The following is a 20244-nucleotide window of genomic DNA, read 5'->3' on the forward strand; positions in this document are numbered from 1 at the left end:
TACCACTGAATGATCCTGCATGTAATGTAATCATGTGTCTTAAAGACATAGTTGAACTTGTGGTTGCACCAACCCAAACTGAAGCAAGTTTGTCATATCTTGACACAACGATTTCTGAGCATCGACTTAGATTACTTGCTGCGTTTCCTCAGGTTAAGTTGCTCCCCAAACACCACTACCTGGAGCACTATCCAGCGCTCATTAAAGCGTTTGGACCTGTCATTGCACTTTGGACGATGCGATTCGAGGGAAAACATCGTTATTTCAAATAAATTGTAAGACATACAGGGAATTTCAGAAATGTACTATTTTCCCTTGCAGCCAAGCATCAGTTGATGATTGCACAGCATCTGCATGTAACTACAACAGTTCCCACGTTTAGTACTGGCAGAGTATCCCAAGTGCCCGTAGCTGTTTTGCATTCAAATGTACATAATGCAATAAGAAGAGTGTCTCCAGGTCAGACTACTGTACATCTTTCCAACACTGTGTCAGTTTATGGAACTACATACTCTAAAGGCATGATTTTGGCCTATGGGTCTACTGCAGGACTCCCAGACTTTATTGAAGTTCTTCAGACAGTAATTTTGAGAGACAAGGTCCATTTCATTGCTAAAATATTAATTTCCTGGTATGATGAGCACTTTCGATCATTTGAGCTGGAGAGCACAGAGCTTGTAGTTTTTGTGGAACAGAAGGATCTCACTGATGTATGTCCGCTCTCAGACTACAAGGTTGCAGGAAGGCGTATGGTGACACTGAAGCGCCATATTTGTCTGGAATAGATACATGTTTCGTATACAGTTTGGTATACTGTAATTCAGGTGGTACTGATGTATGCAATAGAATGCTTGCTAAACAATGCCAGACTGAATGTAAAAATTATATGTTGTTCTGTCATCTTTTTAAGGCTACATCATCAAAATGGAGGCAGCTGTAAAATTTCGAGTCATCCTTGACCATGACATAAAGAAACTTTGTCTTCCTGGAATGCCACATACAGTTAAAGACTTGGAAGCGACAATAAAACAAACATATGGGATCTCAATGGACATAAGCCTTCAGCGCAAAGACCAAGATTTTGATGACTTTGTTACTTTAAGTTCAATTGATGACCTGAAGGATAGTGTATGTTCCACCTGTCATTTTGTTTACAAATGCTGACGTTCCTGAGCTCCCAACAGAAGATTGCTCTGTCTCCAGATCAGTGTCAGAAAATGACTCTGTGTCTCTACCATCAACATCAAGTGGGTCCATGTCTGTTGAATCTGATGAGACTTTAATACTCAGTCCCCGTAGCACTGGAATGCACAAGCCATGGCCAACTGAATTTCCTATTCCTAAGTTTTCATATAACACTGAACTAGTGCTTCAAAAAGGCAATGAAAGCTACCTCATAGATGGTTCCCTTTTGTGCAAAGAGAAGTCTTACCCTGGCGTTAAGTCCAACATTCTGGAATGTTTAGCTGAGCTCATCTTTTCTTACACTCCCTACCCAAGTGATGCACAGCGATGTGCAGTCGCAGAAGCTCTCATAAAAAAGAACCCATTTTTGAAGGAGCCAGGCTCCTTCAATGGTCTCTATGGATGGCAGCAGAGCCTGAAGTATAAAGTAGGAAACTACCGAAGCAAACTTCGGGTGCATGGGATTCCAGAAGTCTTGGTGAACTCTCTAAAGCGCAAATCTTCTGAAGACAAGCAACCAGCAAAGAATATAAAAAAACCCCGGAAAGCTGAGGTAAACTACCTGCCCTCTCACCCAGCTGGGGAAACAGAAGATTCCCTTGAGAGTAACAGGCTGGAGTTGATTTCTGAGATAAAGAAAAAGAATAACAGCAGAGTTATAAATGAGATGATGTCAAGAACCTTCAGTTTGAGAAGACAGGAGATTGTAGGTCAAGCCCCAAGTGTTGCAGATCTTCTAGAGAGATGGCCTGCCCTATTTCTGCCCTATAAGGTATACTCAGCAGAGGTGACTAGCTAAAATCCAATTCTTTGTCATCTACTGGTATTGTTAAAAATTACAGTGCAGTATGCACAAAACTTTCTTCACCATCAGACTCTGTTTCTTTTATGCTGTGCCACATTCAGTTGAATTTCACATTGCTCAATTATGGTAAATGGCCGATAGTTGTGAAGACAGGGCACATAAGGCAACAAACTTGACCAAAGATTAAATTTCATTCTTGCATTTTTCATGCTTAAAAATAACTATATAGTGAATATGTACCTTTACTGCTTGACACTGTCCATGATTTTATTTTGATTGAAAACTGATTTGTATCCAAAACTCTCATGTTGTTTAAATCACAGAGAAAAACATCTCTCTTTTGGTATGTAACTAAGATGGTATACTTCTCTTTACAGATCTGTGAAGAGTTTCTGAGAATCAGTGGCATATCACTTGAGTCAACATTTATGTCACAGTTGGACAGGCAAACTCCAAAGCTGTTGTCACTTTTCAACGCAAAAGGAGGAGCCGTTGGTCAAAGAATCAAGTCCCAAATGATGACACTTATCCAGGTGAGAGGAAAAAATGGTGTTATGTAAAAATGTATTCTCTATCATGTAGTCATCAATATTTCACCGTGTTCTAAATGGGAAGGATGGCGGTGTCTGTGTATCTGAAGTATATGTTGAAATCTACTGAGCCAGTTGTTATGACACATGGTGAGCACATTCATACTACCCAGAAACTGATCATGAGACCCCCCACCTCTCATTCTATAAAAGACAACTACATGTAAGGCACTGTTTTAAGAGTAGCATAGTTTAAGAGGATAGTTAGCCCCCACAGTGAGTTAACATGACCTTGCTATTATGTTGATCTAGTGTGAAAATGTATGCCCAAACATTCAGTGAAGTTACACTTCCTCTGTGTACTCCAGGACTGTTCTTTTTGTTAATAGACATGCTGGCTGCATATGTATGTAAGTGCACAAGTAATGTAATTCCATTGTCACCATTTTCCAAGACTGTGCCTTGCTCCTAAGCAGTCTCTTTACACATTAAAGGTCCACTAAAACATGTTTAAGAAAGCGTTTGAGGTGAGAAATAGACAATGTACTAATAGAAGCTTGATTCATATTGATGAACACAGCCTACTTGGACAGTTAAATCTAAATTTTGTGAACTGTCCCCCTTGCCTTTTTTTGAGTAAACAACATGCACATGTTTTTTTGCTTTGTTTTTCCGGATTCCGGAATCCGGAAACTTTTTGCAATTCCGGAAATTCAGGATCCGTGACTTTTGATCAGATTTTACTTTTTAACAGGATCCATCTGCCTCTGTGGAGAAAAGGAGAGAAGTGGTCCTGAGATGCCTGATTGAGTATATGGGGGAGAGACAGGAAGACCTCATCAGTGTCCACCACGTATGTATTGGGCTTAAAGCTACTTGTCTATTTTTCTGTTTGTATGTATTCATATTGTGAGGCACATATATTCATCTCATTACCTGTTTGTCTGACCAAACTCTTGATTCTTTTTTTGTCTCCACCAATAGAGTCATGATGAAACAGAGGTACACGCTGAGCTTGGCAGTTGCCCACTGAAAATTTACATGTGCCATCAGCCCGACACGATTGGGATCATCATAGAAGGACAGCCCGTGGTCAGAGGTGTGCCAAACCTGTCGAAAGCATGCTGCCTCCTGTTTGGACTTACCTATGCCCTCGACCTCAAGTATCCCTCAAAAATGATGTATACTTTTGAGATATATCAGAGGCTCTTTGTGGGATTGGACCCCATGCGTCCTAAGCCATCATCCAAGTATGCAAATCTCCTTACCAAGTTGTCTTAGATTATTTCTCAGTGGCATCTGGCATTGTTTGCCATCATTTGAAAAAATGCAATCACTTTGGTAGGTGAGTTTTTTGATTTGAAATAATTAGTCTTACAGTTTTTGTTTGTTTTTGACCTTAAGACTCATTTGACAGGTACAAGTTGCTCAGGTAATATAATTTACATGGTTATTTTCCTTTTTTGTTCATTGTTCAGTGCCTTAATTAATGTGGACTTTGGCCTTTGTTCTGTGCCGATTATTACCTCATGAGGTAAATACTCAACAGTGCTGTGTGCACAATTTGGAAGTTCTTAAAAATAATAGTTGGTCAAAATATAGAAATACTGTAATCATTTTTGACATTGCAGTTCCAGTGTGGTACAATGTGATGTTATGGCTCACATTTACCTTTATCTAAACATTGCAGATTGGGCAGTTTGGATATTTCACTCTACTGTTCAGAACAAGTTGAAAATACACTTAATACACTTATTGTGTACATTTGTGGCCACATTTATTGGCTGTTTTGTAATCCCTGTTAAAAGTGACACTGGTTGACATTGAATAAATGTTATTCAAATGTTATCTTCAATCTATCTTCCCATCTTTTTCTTCTTCAGTTTACTTTGTAATTGTTATTGACAAAGTCTGTTTATGTAAAGTTAATCACTGTAGTACTTAGACTATATAGCCATTTAGATTTTTTTCTGAGGTTATAGGCAGGACTCAATTAAAATGTTTATTCACATATGATTAGGTTAATTTTACTAAGAAAATAAAGTTCATAAAACCTAATTAAAATGAGTACAGGTTACTTGTAGCAACTCATAAATAAGTTACCTGTACCAATAAAAGTAGGTTTATCTAACTGAGCAATACTAGTACTATTAGTTAACTCAACTTGATTTTGTTGTGTTTGTATTAAGTAATGTTACAGTGTTTATTACACTTAAAAAAGGCTGCAAGTTGACTCAATTTAAAACATCCAATGCAGCCACTTGCCTCACTTTTTATAAGTTAGATCTAGGTATTACTTTTTACAGTGTAGGCGCATGTAGTTTACGGTCCCCACGACCGTACGCTTCTCCATAACCTATCAAACACTAGGCCGACTGTGCTTAGGCAACCACACACAACATGCAAACCAGAAAAATATGCACATGCTTCTGGGGGATTTCAATAGTTTTGTACATTTATTTCTAATTTTTTTTAATGGTGATTAGGTTTTCTTAACTTATGCTGCCATAGCCATATCTGCCGGAGCATTGCATTTCATATTGCACTCATCTAAATTTTAGCACTGCCTACACTGTAAAAAAAAAAAAAATGTTCAGCCAACTCAAAAATTCAAGGCAACATGCTGCAATACATTTTTGAGTTAAGTCAACTCAGTTACAAAAGTTCAACAAATTACCTATAGACAGAGGTTCAGGTAACGTTGACTTAAGAGTTAAGGCAACACTAATACAAGTTAGATTAACCTAGGTACAAAGTTTCAATAAACTTAGATTGTTAAATTGTCAACACTATTTTGCAAGTTCTATTAACATAGGTACAGAGGTTTAGTCAACTTTGTTTGAGGAGTCAAATTAAATTTAAATAAACCTGCCTTGTTTAGGTGACATTTTAAGAGTTACTGTTTTCATTAACTTTTTTAAATAGCAAGATTCAACTGTAATATTTCAAGTTGCCTTGTTTAGAGTACTAAAAAACATATTACCATTAGAACCTACAGGCTAAAAAGGAAACATTGGATCAACTTAAAATATTACTTCATTTTTTCAAACTTTTTTCAAGTTTGGTTAATATAATTTTTTCAAGTCAGTTCAACTTAAAGTAGTCAATCTAATACATTAGATTTTTGCACTTAAAACCAATAAAACTGCTCATTCTCAACTAATAAATATAATTTGAAAGAACTGAATAACCCAAAAGCCAGTTTACTGCAACAGTCCACTTTATTACAACACATTGTTGCATCCTTGCATAAATAGCTATAAACAAGATACAGTGGCCAGAAACAGTACCTTTTGTCTTTAGACCACAACTTGGATTGAAAACCAATGAAATCATTTTGCGTATTTAATATTCAGATTTTCATAAAGCTGATTGAGGATGGTATGGCACTGATATTAGTCCTTGCCACATTTAATATCTACTACTTTTGGGTTGGTGTATGCTAAATGGTCTGAGTGCTGTTCTTCTTATGTGTATGTGTCCCCCAAGAAATCTTACTGTGCTTTGCAGCACAATCTTTCAAAGTATATCAATTATGGAGGTACTGTATATGTGGTCTGGATGCATTTCCTAGAGAGTCTTGGCTGTGAATAAAAGCAACGCAATTTGTTTTCCATATCATTTTCTCTAAACCATAGAGAATACTCCATCTGAAGTAGTTTATGTGGTTTTTGTTCTCCTGCCCTATTCATCACAATCATGGTGGATTAAAAAAAATCTTAAGTCAAAGACAGTACTATATCATACTATGCAAATATACATCCAGCACCATTGGTCTAAAGGGGAGTGGGTGGTACCAGGAGCTGCACAGAAACTGTCCTGAAACCTTTCCAAATATGTTAATCATCAAAGGGCGGGACCTGCAATCAAATACACCACTACAACATTAAAATACATATCACTCTGGAGACACACTCAGTACATTTCCTAGAGTTTTTCATCTGTCTTGATGTCAACATGCTATAAAACCACCAAGACCACAGCTCTCTAATCTATAAGATCAGTCAGAATTGAGCCAGCAAAACTTCAATATAAGAAAAGAAAGGAAAAAAAAAAAAAGCTGTAAGGTCCTTTTTTGTCAGAGTCTTTCTCATGATGGTGGGTAAATCTGGGATGGCTGGCTCTTCTTATCCTCATGACTTCTTGTGCGCATATTAAAATGGGGCAGCTAAAAAATTAAAGTTGAACACATTACAGAAAATTATACATCAATCCTACGTGAAACGTGTGACACTTTTTTCAGTGGGTTCTAATGGTAATATAAGTTTTTTATTACGCTAAACAAGGCAACTTGAAATATTACAGTTGAATCTTGCTATTTAAAAAAGTTAATGAAAACATTAACTCTTAAAATGTCACCTAAACAAGGCAGGTTTATTTAACCTCCTGAGACCCGACCTATTCATTTATGTCCATTGTAGTGGACATTGTATTTTTGCATTTATTTTTTCACTGATGTTGGGAAACCTATTTATTCTTGTTGTGCACTAAAGAGGACATGCTGTGAAATTAAAATAAGAATAAATTTGAAAAAATCTAAATTGTAACGTCTTATTTCCTCCAAAGACAAATAACCTACAATTGAAGGACAATTTTTCCCTTGGGTCTCAGGAGGTATTTAATTTGACTCCTCAAACAAAGTTGACTAAACCTCTGTACCTATGTTAATCGAACTTGCAAAATAGAGTTGACAATTTAACAATCCAAGTTTATTGAAACTTTGTACCTAAGTTAATCTAACTTGTATTACAGTGTTGCCTTAACTCTGAAGTCAAAGTTAGCTGAACCTCTGTCTATAGGTTTGCTAAACTTTTGTAATTGAGTTGGCTAGCTTAACTCAAAAATGTATCGCAGCATGTTGCCTTGAATTTTTGAGTTGGCTGAACATTTTTTTTTTACAGTGTATAGTCTCCCCTACATTGACTAATTGCATATTTTATTTCCCCTACTTCTCCTGGGGGGTGCTGCCTGGAGCCCTCAATCTATCAAGATGTCCAGCACACCCTGCTACATGTGACGTCGCCTCTACCAATGACGTCTGTGCATCCACCTTGCCGTTCTGCCTGTGTCATCCTTCCTTGTATGACCCGCTCCCTGCCTTCTGGTTGCCTGGCGATTGGAGGGAGCGTTGGCACCGGCTTGCCATCTCCCCCTTGCTCCCCGTTTGTGTCTCAAAATTTACTGTATTTGGCTCCCCCTTTGAGTCTGGTCCCTCCCAAGGTTTCTTCCTTCTCAGGAGTTTTTCCTTGCCACTGTCGCCTATGGCTTACTCACTGGGGGCTTTGGGTGGGGATGCTGTAAAGCGCTTTGAGACGATGTAATGTTGTGATAATGCGCTATGCAAAAATATTTTTTTTGTTGTTGTTGTTCTTCTAAAGCGTGCATGTACTGAATGAAAAAGACCAGCTAAAAATGTTATTGCTAGCCAGCTCCCTATAAGACTCAACAAAACCCTGACATTGTCAGCAGCATTAAGCGCAAATATACACGATCCTGGCTAAAAGTGTCTTGGGGATAGATAACCGCACCTTAAGAATGTCAGAACCCCCACCGTTCGTAGCGTTACATCAGCTAGCAGCTCGCGCACTTTGTCGCGCCGCACCACGGACTCCCTTGTGCTCAGTGCCATTGTGTCCGACATATTATAAATGAATGAATGCCTTTTTATTGTCACTATACACATGTACAATGAGAATAAAAGCAGCTCCTCCAGTGTAAACATGTGTGTAGAACACACAACAAACAATAAACAAATAGTGCAAAAAGTGCAAAACATTCTGCGGTGCTATATACATATGGAAGGAATAAATAACTATATAGGTTACTACCGCCTCCATTTCCCTTGCTTATACCGATGGTAAGCAGGAAGTTAATCTCGGGTAAGTAATTGTAAATTTGGTTATTTTAAAAGTTTAATTTAAAGGTTGTTATCGCTGACGCTGCCGGATAATTTATAATAAAGTTCCGATTTAACGCAAGTGTTAATTTAGTGTTTTAGTGTACGCGGCACTTTGTTTTAACTATACGTTAATTAGATCAACTAAAAGTTTAAATATTCTCTATTAATATACTGGGCTGGGAGTAAAGGACGGGGACATAGTGAGTTAGGTAATTATGGGGCCAGCTCAGTGTTGTGTTTGCAAGCTTGCGTCCAGTCGGATTTCGTCTGCGAGCGATGTAGGTTAGTTGACTCACTCATGGTCCAGGTTCGTGACCTAGAGGAGCGACTGGCTCTCATCCAACATAACAATGAGTTAAACGAGAGAGTTAATACGCCTTCTAGGGAGACTGTGTGTACGTCACAAGCGGGGAGGGGGGAGAATGATGAACAGGTAGGTTGAGAGAGCTGGGTGAACGTAGGTCGTAGACGTAGAAAAGGGCGTACACAATTCACAGAGGCGGCATCACCTGAAGTAGCGGTATCTAACCGCTTTCAGGTGCTTCCAGCTTTAGAGCCGGAAGAGACTGTGGAGGCAGGTGATCCCTTGGGCACCAAGGAGCCACCTAACCCCAGTAGGAGGGAGGTTGTGGTAGTAGGGGATTCAATTATAAGAGGTGTAGATAGTTATGTGTGCACCCGTGATAGAGGGTCCCGTACGGTGTCTTGCCTGCCTGGTGCCCAGGTAGGGGACCTTCCAGATCGAGTGGACAGGCTTTTGGCCCCAGCCGGGGTGGATCCAGTGGTCATGGTGCATGTTGGCACCAATGACATAGGAAAGGGAACAAGGGCTGTTCTGCAAGATAAATTTATAGAAGTCGCGGATAAGCTTAGAAGCAGAACATCCACGGTGGTATTCTCTGGAATACTTCCCGTGCCACGTGCAAGTAAGGCAAAGTTAGCTGAGATAAGGGGATTAAATGCGTGGCTAAAATGGTGGTGTAGGAAAGAGGGGTTCAGGTTTATGGGGCACTGGCAGACCTTCTGGAACAGGTGGGACCTGTTCAAGCCGGACGGGTTACACCTGAACCATAGGGGAACCAGTGTATTGGGGAGGCGTATGTGCAGAATAGTTGAGGAATGTTTAAACTAGGGACTGGGGGGGCAGGGAGGTCAGTTAAGAATTTATGTGGGGAGAGACGGAATGCCCAAATAAATATTAAAAGTAGACACTGTAAAAGGCCTACCATTAGTGGTCTGTATTTGAATGCTAGGAGTATTAGAAACAAAATTACTGACTTAGAGGCTTTAATTTCTTCAGACAATTATGACATTATAGGAATAACTGAAACATGGATGAGTGACAATGATGGTGATGAATATAATATGGATGGTTATACGTTGTTCCGTAGAGACCGGATAGGCAAGAAGGGAGGTGGTGTTGCAGTATACGTAAAAGAATACTTGCAGGCAAGGGATCTCACTGATAAAAATAAAAATTCAGAAGCTGTATGGATAAAACTTGATGCTAAAGATTCAAATGGCCTAATTGTCGGGGTTTGTTATAGAGCACCTAATGTAGCTGTAGAGGAAAGCAGAATATTATATGATGATATCAGGATTATGAGTAATAAAAATGATGTGGTGGTTATGGGTGATTTTAATTTACCTGGGATACAGTGGGACACAATCTCTGGCTCTTCTGTAAATGAACTTGAGATGGTGGAATTAGTACAGGATTGTTTTTTTACTCAGTTTGTTAATACTCCTACCAGGGGAGAAGCCCTTCTTGATCTGGTTTTCTGTAATAACCAGGATAGGATTGGAAAATTAGAGGTTTTAGACCCATTGTACGGTAGTGATCATAACATGGTTAAATTCGAGGTTAATTTTAGTGTCCGAAGAGCAAAGTCGAAATTAAAAGTATACAATGTTAGGAAGGCTAACTTTAATGGTATGAGACGGAAATTAGAAACTGTAAACTGGACAGAGTTAAATAGCAAAACAGTAGAAGAAGCATGGGAATTTTTCAAAAGCACATTGTTGCAAGTGCAAGAGGACTTCATACCTGTTTCCAGCAAAACTAAATCTAGGAAACGACAACCAAGGTGGTTTACTAAGGAAATTAAGAATAAAGTCAGGAGGAAAAGGGCTCTGTTCCAAAAATGGAAAATAACTAATGATTTCAAAATTAAGCAGGAGTATCTAAGTCTACAGGCAGAGTTAAAAAATGACATTAGGCTATCCAAGAGGGATGTAGAAAGAAAAATTGCATTGGAGGCTAAGCATGACAGTAAAGGTTTCTTCCAATATTTTAACTCCAAGGGAGCACTAAAAGCTCAAATCACTAATTTGCAGGATAGTAAGGGACTTATAATTGATAATGAAATTGATATGGTAAATGAGTTTAACCCCTTGGGACCGGCGATCCCGCCGGCGGGATCTGACAGAAATTTCGCAAAACCGTTTAAATAACTCCGCGAGTTTTTGTCATATACACATTTTAAAAATACTCTCAGAAACCTTGGACGGTCTACTTTTCAAATATATATAGGTAGAAACTAAATATATTTTTACAGCTTCGTGATACGAATTGAAAGAACAAGAGTGACTGACTTAAGCGTCTGCGTCTCGAAGCGGCTCTGATCGCCCACCCACTTGCAAATCGCGCTATTCGCATGATAATAACATGATAATCCGACAGTTAGTATTGGGTAAAGAAATATGTGAATACGCCCATTGTGACCGAAATAAACAAGAGCACATGTCTGGGTAGTGTTTACACTGATCGGCTACAATATAGCACACGGATACGTCTCTGCCGCTGAAGCTTTGCGCCAGTGTTGCCACTTTCAGCAGCGAAGCTCATACCTGTGTTCATAGCTCAGTGGGCTAAGCCTGTGTGCCTGCAATCACGTGGTCGCCGATTCAAACGCAGCGTATTTAGAACGTGAATAGCGGTCCTACACGCTCCCGACGCAAGTAAAACAAAGAAAGATGACACGATTTGCTTTTTTGCCTATTTAACCTAATTTTAAAAACTTTAATACTTCTGACAATGGAAGTTTTGAAAAGAAGACAGATAACGGATTTAGTCAGTGTTTTTTTCATGATTCTACATAATGATTTCAGCGAGATATAAACTGAAATACACGAGAAAGATACGCGGTCGATGATGCCCTCGTCCCCAGAGCGTCAATAACAGCCACTGCATCATATTTATCGCTTTCTATATTTATATAGTCACAGTTTTTCATTTTTCATTCCATCTATCAATAAACTGTGAAAGGGATTTTATTGTTGCTACTTTTCTTGCGTTTCAAACTGCCTTTCCAAAGTGATGGGTGTGGGGTGCAGTGACATTCCAGACTGATGGGCCATTGACAGTATGCAAACTACTACAGGTGTGAGGACACCTATCTCATCAATATTCATTGTGAAGACCACTGACTTTTAGAAAAAGAGTGTCACTCCAAAGTTCTAACACTTTAGTAATCAAACCATATAAAATTTCTGAATGTCACTTTCACCTATGTGTAGCCAACCCCTGTGTCTATAAGCTTCAGAGCTCAAAAGTCTTACCTAGAAATGTCTATAATGTGATTTTTTACAATTTCTCAGCATGTCTGAAAATAGGTTTTTGAAAAGTATATGTTTAAAGTTGATTTTAACAAAAAATAGAATAATAACATTCTAAGAGGTCTCAGATTATTGGTGCTGAGTTTGTGCTGAATAAAAGCAAATGTACCACTTTGGGATAAATGTTTTTTAGATAGGTGAAATATTTTAAAATGTCAAGGCATGTCAGACTACCTTCGAAAGTGGAAAAAAGGCCTCAGGCCCCAGGGGGTTAATGATTATTTTTCAAGGGTGTTCACAATAGAGAACACAAGTAACTTACCACCAATTAATACGAATACAGCATCGTCTATGACCAATATATGTATAACTGAAGTTGATGTGATACTAAGCCTAGCTAAACTCAAAATAAATAAATCGCAGGGGCCTGATGGCATCTTACCAATAGTCTTAAAAGAGATGAGGGATATTATTAGCCAACCTTTAACTTTAATATTCCAGAAATCGTTATCTGCGGGTGTGGTACCATCAGATTGGAAGCATGCTAATATAACACCCATATTCAAAAAAGGGGATAGAAGTAATCCGGCAAACTATAGGCCAATCAGTTTAACTAGCATTACTGGAAAAATAATGGAAGCTATAATTCAAGTGAAAATGGTAGATTACCTAGATGCAAATAACATCATAAAGGATAGCCAACATGGATTTAGGAGAGGTAGATCCTGCTTAACGAATCTACTTGAGTTCTTTGAGGAAGCTACAAGTGAAATTGATCACAAAAAGGCCTATGATGTGATTTACTTAGATTTCCAGAAGGCCTTTGATGTTGTCCCCCACAAACGTCTCTTGCTAAAGCTTAAAGCTGCAGGGATTTTAGGAACTGTGGCAACTTGGATCAAAAACTGGCTAACTGACAGGAAGCAGCGAGTAGTTATTAGAGGCACAATGTCATAGTGGGCCTCCGTTCATAGTGGGGTACCGCAGGGTTCAATTTTAGGACCTCTATTGTTCCTAATTTACATTAATGATATTGACACAAATACATACAGTAAACTGGTTAAATTTGCAGACGACACCAAGGTGGGCGGGGTAGCAGATACTAATCTAGCAGCAGAGAGGCTTCAACGGGATCTGGATTTAATTAGCGAATGGGCTGATACATGGCAGATGAAATTTAACACAGATAAATGCAAGGTAATCCATGCAGGGAGCAGAAATATAAAGTACAGATATTTTATGGGTTCCACTGAAATAAAGGTAGCTGATTACGAGAAAGATCTCGGTATGTATGTTGATGCTTCCATGTCCCCCTCTCACCAGTGTGGGGAAGCAATAAAAAAGGCGAACAGAATGTTGGGTTATATCTCTAGATGTGTGGAGTTTAAGTCAAGGGAGGTGATGTTACACTTATATAATTCCTTGGTAAGACCCCACCTAGAATACTGTGTGCAGGTTTGGCCACCATACCTCAAGAAGGACATTGCTGCCTTGGAAAAGGTGCAACGAAGAGCTACGAGAATGATTCCTGGTCTTAGAGGAATGTCTTATGAGGAGAGGTTAGCGGAACTGAATCTGTTTAGCCTTGAGCAAAGGAGACTAAGGGGGGATATGATTCAGGTCTATAAGATTCTAACGGGTCTGGATGCTGTTCAGCCAAATGACTATTTCAATATTAGTCTAAATACTAGAACTCGTGGCCATAAGTGGAAATTAGCGGGAGAACATTTTAAAACAAATTTGAGGAAGCACTTCTTTACACAGCATGTAGTTAGAGTATGGAATAGTCTTCCTGCTAGTGTAGTGGAAGCTAAAACCCTGGGTTCCTTTAAATCAGAGCTAGATAAGATTTTAACAACTCTGAGCTATTAGTTAAGTTCTCCCCAAACGAGCTTGAAGGGCCGAATGGCCTCCTCTCGTTTGTAAATTTCTTATGTTCTTATGTTCTTAAAGAAAGAAAATGAAACTTCGTTCACTTTTCGCTCAGAAATCTCACTGCAAAGTGGATGACGACTGGTTCTGTTGAATTAGGCCTAAGTTTCATTAAGAGTCAAACACGGTGAAGCTCAGTTACTACTATTAACTTAACATGCCGTCTTCAGTAAACATCTCAAATCAGACGCCCGGATGCCTTAAGCATAGGCCGCGGGGTCACCTTGTAGGAAAACCATTTACTGAAAAGGCGTCTTTATTAAAAATAACTATAAGGCTTTATTCTTTAAAGTTTTTAATGTGTTTTAATGTGACTGCTAAATGCAGTTTACAAATTCCTACTGTTATAAAATAAAATGCTATTAACCAGGTGCACTCGAAGTTACAGCTTTTTATGCTTCAGCTAAAAAACAATTTTGGAAAAGTCAGCATATAATGAATGGAAAGAATGGTTACAGATTCGTTGATACAGAAAATGCTGCTGGATCATTCTTTCACGGTGGAGACATTCTCTTGCGATGGACCTGACCCTACACTGGGTACATGGGGACCATTGCTGAAGTAAGGATCTAATGCATAGGTGTCGATTTTCACAGTTAAAAGCCCCAGTCCCCGTGTAGCTCAGGGTTCAAAAGCTGGTAAAGATTGGTAGATTCCATGAGAAGTACCCCTTTAAATACGCTTTATTCCCACCACCCCCCAAAAATGTGTACATTTTAAAAACATGACCGTGCTGCATACACAAACATAACAAAACATATGTACAACTTTTATTTTGAATAATAAAACACCTGTACATGTTACATTTTAAAACTCATTTGATAAATGTACACAAACATTTTTGTACAAGTTTGAAAAATAAAACACACGTATACATGTTACATTTTAAAACCCTTGTGCAACTTTGAAAATAAAAAACTAACAAAATGTCCTTTGATGAAAAGCCTACAAAATTTTTTCAACTTTGTTTTTGTAAAATAAAAGCCACGTTCATATTAGATTTCAAAACTGATTCGCAAAATGAATGCATAAAACGTAATAAAACGTTTTCATATAACGCGTCTGGAAAATAAAACACCAGAACATCTTACATTTTAAAACATCTGTACATTTTACTTTGAAAAACTTTAATGTTACATTTTAAAACACCTGTACATCTTACTTAGAAAAAACTTTCATGTTAATATTTTTGGTGTGGCTTTCTGGACCTTTCTTTTGACAGCATTCCTCTCGTTTTCAATAAAAAAAAATAATTGTAAAATAAACCTCGAGTGAATTATATACATAAACTGAACTGGTCTTATCTTACCTTACATGTATGGGCATGCCTTACCTTGATTTTGTTTTAATTTATTTAGTTTAAATAGAGATTCCTGACGAAGTCAAAAAGCTTTGATGCAGTATATATTTAGAAAAAAGGGTTCTTGGGGGGTGCTATATAGAACTATAGGGGTTCTAACCAGAGTAAATCGAACTACTGCCTTCAAACAGGTGCTATTTCTTTTAATTGAACCCTCTATAATGGTTCTATATAGAACCTTTGAGGGTGTCATATATGTACCAAGCTATAGAACCCTTAAAGGTTCAATATGGAGCCTTTTGTTTTAAGAGTGTGCATACATATATGTGCTGCTTTTATGCATTTTTAAACTTAAAAACAGGTCGGTGCCGACCATACCAGCACAGGAAGGTTAAGGTGTCTCTAAGGACAGTAGGAAACAGGGGTCTTTGACCCTCGCTTCACTAGACGCTGCGGGTGGCGAGTTGTGTTGAGTGAGGTAGTTTTGATAAACCGCATCATTTTCATTATTAGCGTTGTTGATGTTGTCTATTTCATTTAATAAGGCTTCGGGTATAGGGGGGGGGGGGGTTTCTCCATCCATACCTGCTGATTCAGAGCCCCTTTCATTTAACATGCTTATTAATGTCTCTAAGGATGGTAGGAAACAGGGCTCTTCGACCATGGCTTCACCAGACGATGCGGGTGGCGAGTCGTGTTGAACAAAGTAGTTTTGATAAACCGCATCATTTTCATTATTAACGTTGTTGATGTTGTCTATTTCATCTAATAAGGCTTCGGGTATATGAGGGGGTCAGCCATCACCCTCATAGCAAGGGGCTATTCCGACAAATCACACTCATAAGCAAACAATTCACTGAAACTTCATTTCACTCTCCAAACTAGTCTAAATAAATAAAAAATAAAAATAAATAATAATAAAAAATTGTCACACCCACGGAGGCGGGACCGGACAAGTACACCACGTCAACCGGCAATTAACCCCTTTAAAGGCAGCGGACTCCCATTCAGTCCTTGCAAAGTATTGCGCTGATGTCAAGCCATACCGAGCACTCTATTTGTCTCTCGTTTACCTGCCTACCAGCCCTGTGTGCCATCCTTACCTTTCCCTCCTCAGTCCCGTTCCCGTCCGTGACCCACCTGTCCAGCTGAACCCGGCACCTCCCATTCGTCCCTTCGTCCCATTCGTTCCTGTCTCGAGCCTACTCTTCCTGGCTTTGACCCTTGCTATTGATCATTGACTATGACTATCGCCTGACGTCACTTTGCCCATCGACTCGCTACTCCTCACTGCGGTCTCCCTCCTGCCCCTCGCTCGTCATACGAGTGCTGGAGCTGAGGTGCCGGTTCTTTCCACTCCCCTGGTGTTACTGGTTGCTGGATCTACCTGTCCATTAAAATTCCGTTATCCCCGCACCTCTGGATCTCTGTCTTTCTGCCCCGTCTTGCGTGACAAAAATAATAAAAATGAATAAATAATTTTAAAAACCACCACTCTCGCAACATATGCAAATAATCACTAGTCGTGACGTCACCTAGGCTCCACCACAACCCCGCCCCCGCAGTGAACTCTTCACCAGTAACCTTTTGACCTTTAGGTCATAAATCTTTTTGAAAAAAGCAGCATTATCGATCTCTTTGTCATGATTTCTTCATGTAAAGTCCTTCTATTATAGAGGAAGCCCTAGTTTCATGAAATTAAGTCAGGAATTCATGTGATAATGAAATCTTTATTTTTAGTGTGTATGTCATGATTTCTTCTTGTAAAGTCATTATCCTGTGATGTAGGTCGTTCTATTATACGGGAAGCCCTCGTTTCATGAAATTAAGTTAGGATTTCATGTTATAATGAAATCTTTATTTTCAGTGCTTATGTCATGATTTCTTCATGTAAAGTCATTCTCAATTCAATTCAATTCAATTTTATTTATATAGCGCATTATCACAAGATTACATTGTCTCAATGCGCTTTACATTTCTGCCTCGTAAGGACCCCCCATTGAGTAAGCCAAAGGCAACGGTGGCAAGGAAAAACTCCCTAAGAGGAAGAAACCTTGGGAGGAACCAGACCCAAAGGGGGAGCCCATCCTCCAGGGGCCGGCAGGCATGGGGTGCTTGATGCATAATAGAGGCACAGCCACAGGGAAGGATGGCGAGGCATCGTGTTGAGCCAAGGGCAGGCAGGTTGGAGGGTAGTTGCCGGAGGTGGAGGTAGTTGTCTTGCAGGCAGCAGAGGCATAAATTCTTCAATGACATTGTGCTCCAGGGAGCACACCCCAGAAGGGGTGAGGGAGGAAGTAAGAAAAATTGTGTATTAGCCAGAGTTGAGGAAACCAGAGGCAGTGCAAGCAAAATGATCGAGTGCAATATTTGTCTAGGCTCCGGCAGATCTGGGTATAGCAGCATGAGAAAGAGGGAGAGACAGGCGGGAACACAGGCATGGGGACTCCCTGAACATCAGCACTCTAGTGTAAAGCTAGAGTGACAGCACTGACGCATCAGTTTATCCAAAGCCAATGACACCGATCCCCACCCAGCTCATCACCTCATACTGTTAGTCTCACTGGGAGTGAGCGACTAGCTGGAACCAGAACTAGGTTTCATATATGCTAAGCTATACAAGTGCGTTTTTAATCTAGACTTGAAAAGCGAGAGTGTGCCTGAATCCCGCACATCCGCCGGGAGACCATTCCACAAGAGAATGCTCTGCAGCCTGCCGTAGCCCTGTCTACTTTAGGAACTAATAGATATCCTGCTCCTTGTGAACGAAGCAGGCGAGAAGGGTTGTAAGGGACCAGAAGATCATTGAGATATTGTGGTGCAAGGCCATTCAGAGTTTTGTAGGTCAATAGCAATAATTTGTAGTCAATCCTAAACTTGACCGGTACAGTAGCCAGTGCAGGGAAGACAGGATAGGGCTAATGTGATCAAATTTTTTAGTTTTTGTGAGAACTCTGGCAGCTGCATTTTGTACTGCATTCCTGGACAAGCAGAAGCACTGAAGCAGAGGTCGGAGTCTACCAGGACACCAAGATTTCTGACCACTGTTTTAAATTGAGTAGGGAGGCCGCTAGGGTTGGGGTTTACAAACTTATTGCGGGCATCCTTCGGACCGATTAAAAGAACCTCAGTGTTTTCGGTATTTAACATGAGGAAATTCCTTGCCATCCAACAACGGATGTCTAGCAGACAGTCGGCTAAAGAAGAGAGCTGGGATGCGTCACTAGGTTTGACAGATAGATTGTGTATCATCAGCATAACAATGAAAATTAACACTGTAATTTCTAATTATGTTACCAAGCAGTAGCATATATAGATTGAACAGTAGTGGGCCCAACACTGATCCCTGCGGGACACCATATCTTACTTTAGTGGCTATGGATGACTCATTGTTTACATGGACAAACTGGTAACGATCAGTTAAATACGAACGAAACCACAGTAGTGCTGTCCCTTTAATGCCAATCAATGTTTCCAGCCGGTCCAAAAGAATATTATGGTCTACAGTATCGAATGCTGCAGTTAGATCCAGTAAGAATAATAGCGATATACAGCCACGGTCGGAAGCCATAAGCAAGTTGTTTATCACTTTGACTAAGGCCGTTTCTGTGCTATGATTGGGTCTGAAACCAGACTGATATAGCTCGTTAGCATTATTATCTTGAAGAAAGGAAGACAGCTGGTGAGCAACAACTTTATCTAGAATTTTAGAAATGAAGGGAAGATTTGAGATGGGTCTATAGTTTCCTAAGTCACTAGGTTCAAGATTTGGTTTCTTTATGATAGGTCTAATAACAGCCATTTTAAAAGATTTAGGAACATATCCAAGACTAAGAGATGAGTTTAACAAGTTTAACAATGTAGTGCTAATCAGTGGTGCAATTTCCTTAAGTAGATTGGTGGGTATTGGGTCAACAAGGCTAGTAGTGGGTTTGCAAGAGGAAATTAACTGAAGGAGTTCTGTCTGCACTACAGGAGTGAAACATTCAAAAATGTTATCATTAGTACTAATAACACTAGCACTAACAGAGGATTGGTGGTTGTGTGCAACCGTGGGCGTGCTCGTGATGGTATGTGTCAGCGTACGGGATGAAGGCGAGCAGGGAAGCAGGGAAACGGAGCCAGGTAGTCAGGTAAAGCGGGGATTTATTGGGCAGGACAGGACTGGGGAAGCAGGACGGCAAACAAAGGGTGACACTACAATGACAAGTCTGGGGAGGACTGACTCAGACGAGGACTAAATACACCAGACAAGCTAGACTTAACAGGACACAGGCGATCACAATTAGTGCTGAACACGAGGTAACGAGGTGGGCGTGGCACACATCGGGAGCGGACGGAGCGGGGCGTGACACAACCCCCCCCAAAAGCACCCACCGGGCGCGCCCGAGAGGAGGCGACGGACGAGACGGAACCGGGAAACAGGACCTGGAAGACAAAGCACAACCTCAACCAAAAACAGGGAACAAGACAGAGACACAAAACAGGAACAGGGACGAGACGAAGGACAGAACCCGACAAAGAACAGGGAAAGCGGACAGACAGAGCAGGAAGGGAGACACAGAGGGAACACCCACAGGCGACACGAAGGGGCCAGGAGTGAACAGAGACACAGAGGGACGAGGAGCAGAAACAGGCGGGACCAAAGGAAAGGGAGGCGGAAACAGGGGAGCCCGAAGGAGCCCAGGCGGGCGACAGGCAGCGGCCGGAGGGGCAGCAGGGGAGAGGGAGAAGGGAGCAGGAGGGGACCACCCAGGGGCCAAGGGAACGGGACGAGGGAGTGACGGAGGGGACACGGAGGGAGCAGGAGGGAACACCGGTGCAGGCAGGCAGAAGGGGGAAGCCGCGGCAGGCGGAGGCGCAGCCGGAGCCGGCGAAGGCGCCGTCCGACACCCAGCCAGAGCAGGGGGGCCCGGAGGCGACCGACATGGACCCGGAGGCGGGACCGAGGATCCAGGGGGGGACCCGGCGGCGACCGCCGACCCCGAGCCGGAGGACCCGCAGGCAGCCACCGAGCCACAGCCAGGGGCTGAAC

At 40.7% G+C, this 20244-nt stretch overlaps 1 long non-coding RNA gene across 1 annotated transcript; it reads left to right on the forward strand.

Moving 5' to 3' along the window:
• Positions 1-2369: 2369 nt before the first annotated feature.
• Positions 2370-3811, forward strand: LOC111844915 (uncharacterized). The gene is made up of 3 exons (XR_011985515.1): positions 2370-2523; positions 3275-3373; positions 3505-3811. It is a non-coding gene; the product is annotated as an uncharacterized lncRNA (long non-coding RNA).
• Positions 3812-20244: the final 16433 nt, after the last annotated feature.

The sequence above is a fragment of the Paramormyrops kingsleyae genome, chromosome 25 (assembly GCF_048594095.1).
Source record: "Paramormyrops kingsleyae isolate MSU_618 chromosome 25, PKINGS_0.4, whole genome shotgun sequence".
Lineage (NCBI taxonomy): Eukaryota > Metazoa > Chordata > Actinopteri > Osteoglossiformes > Mormyridae > Paramormyrops > Paramormyrops kingsleyae.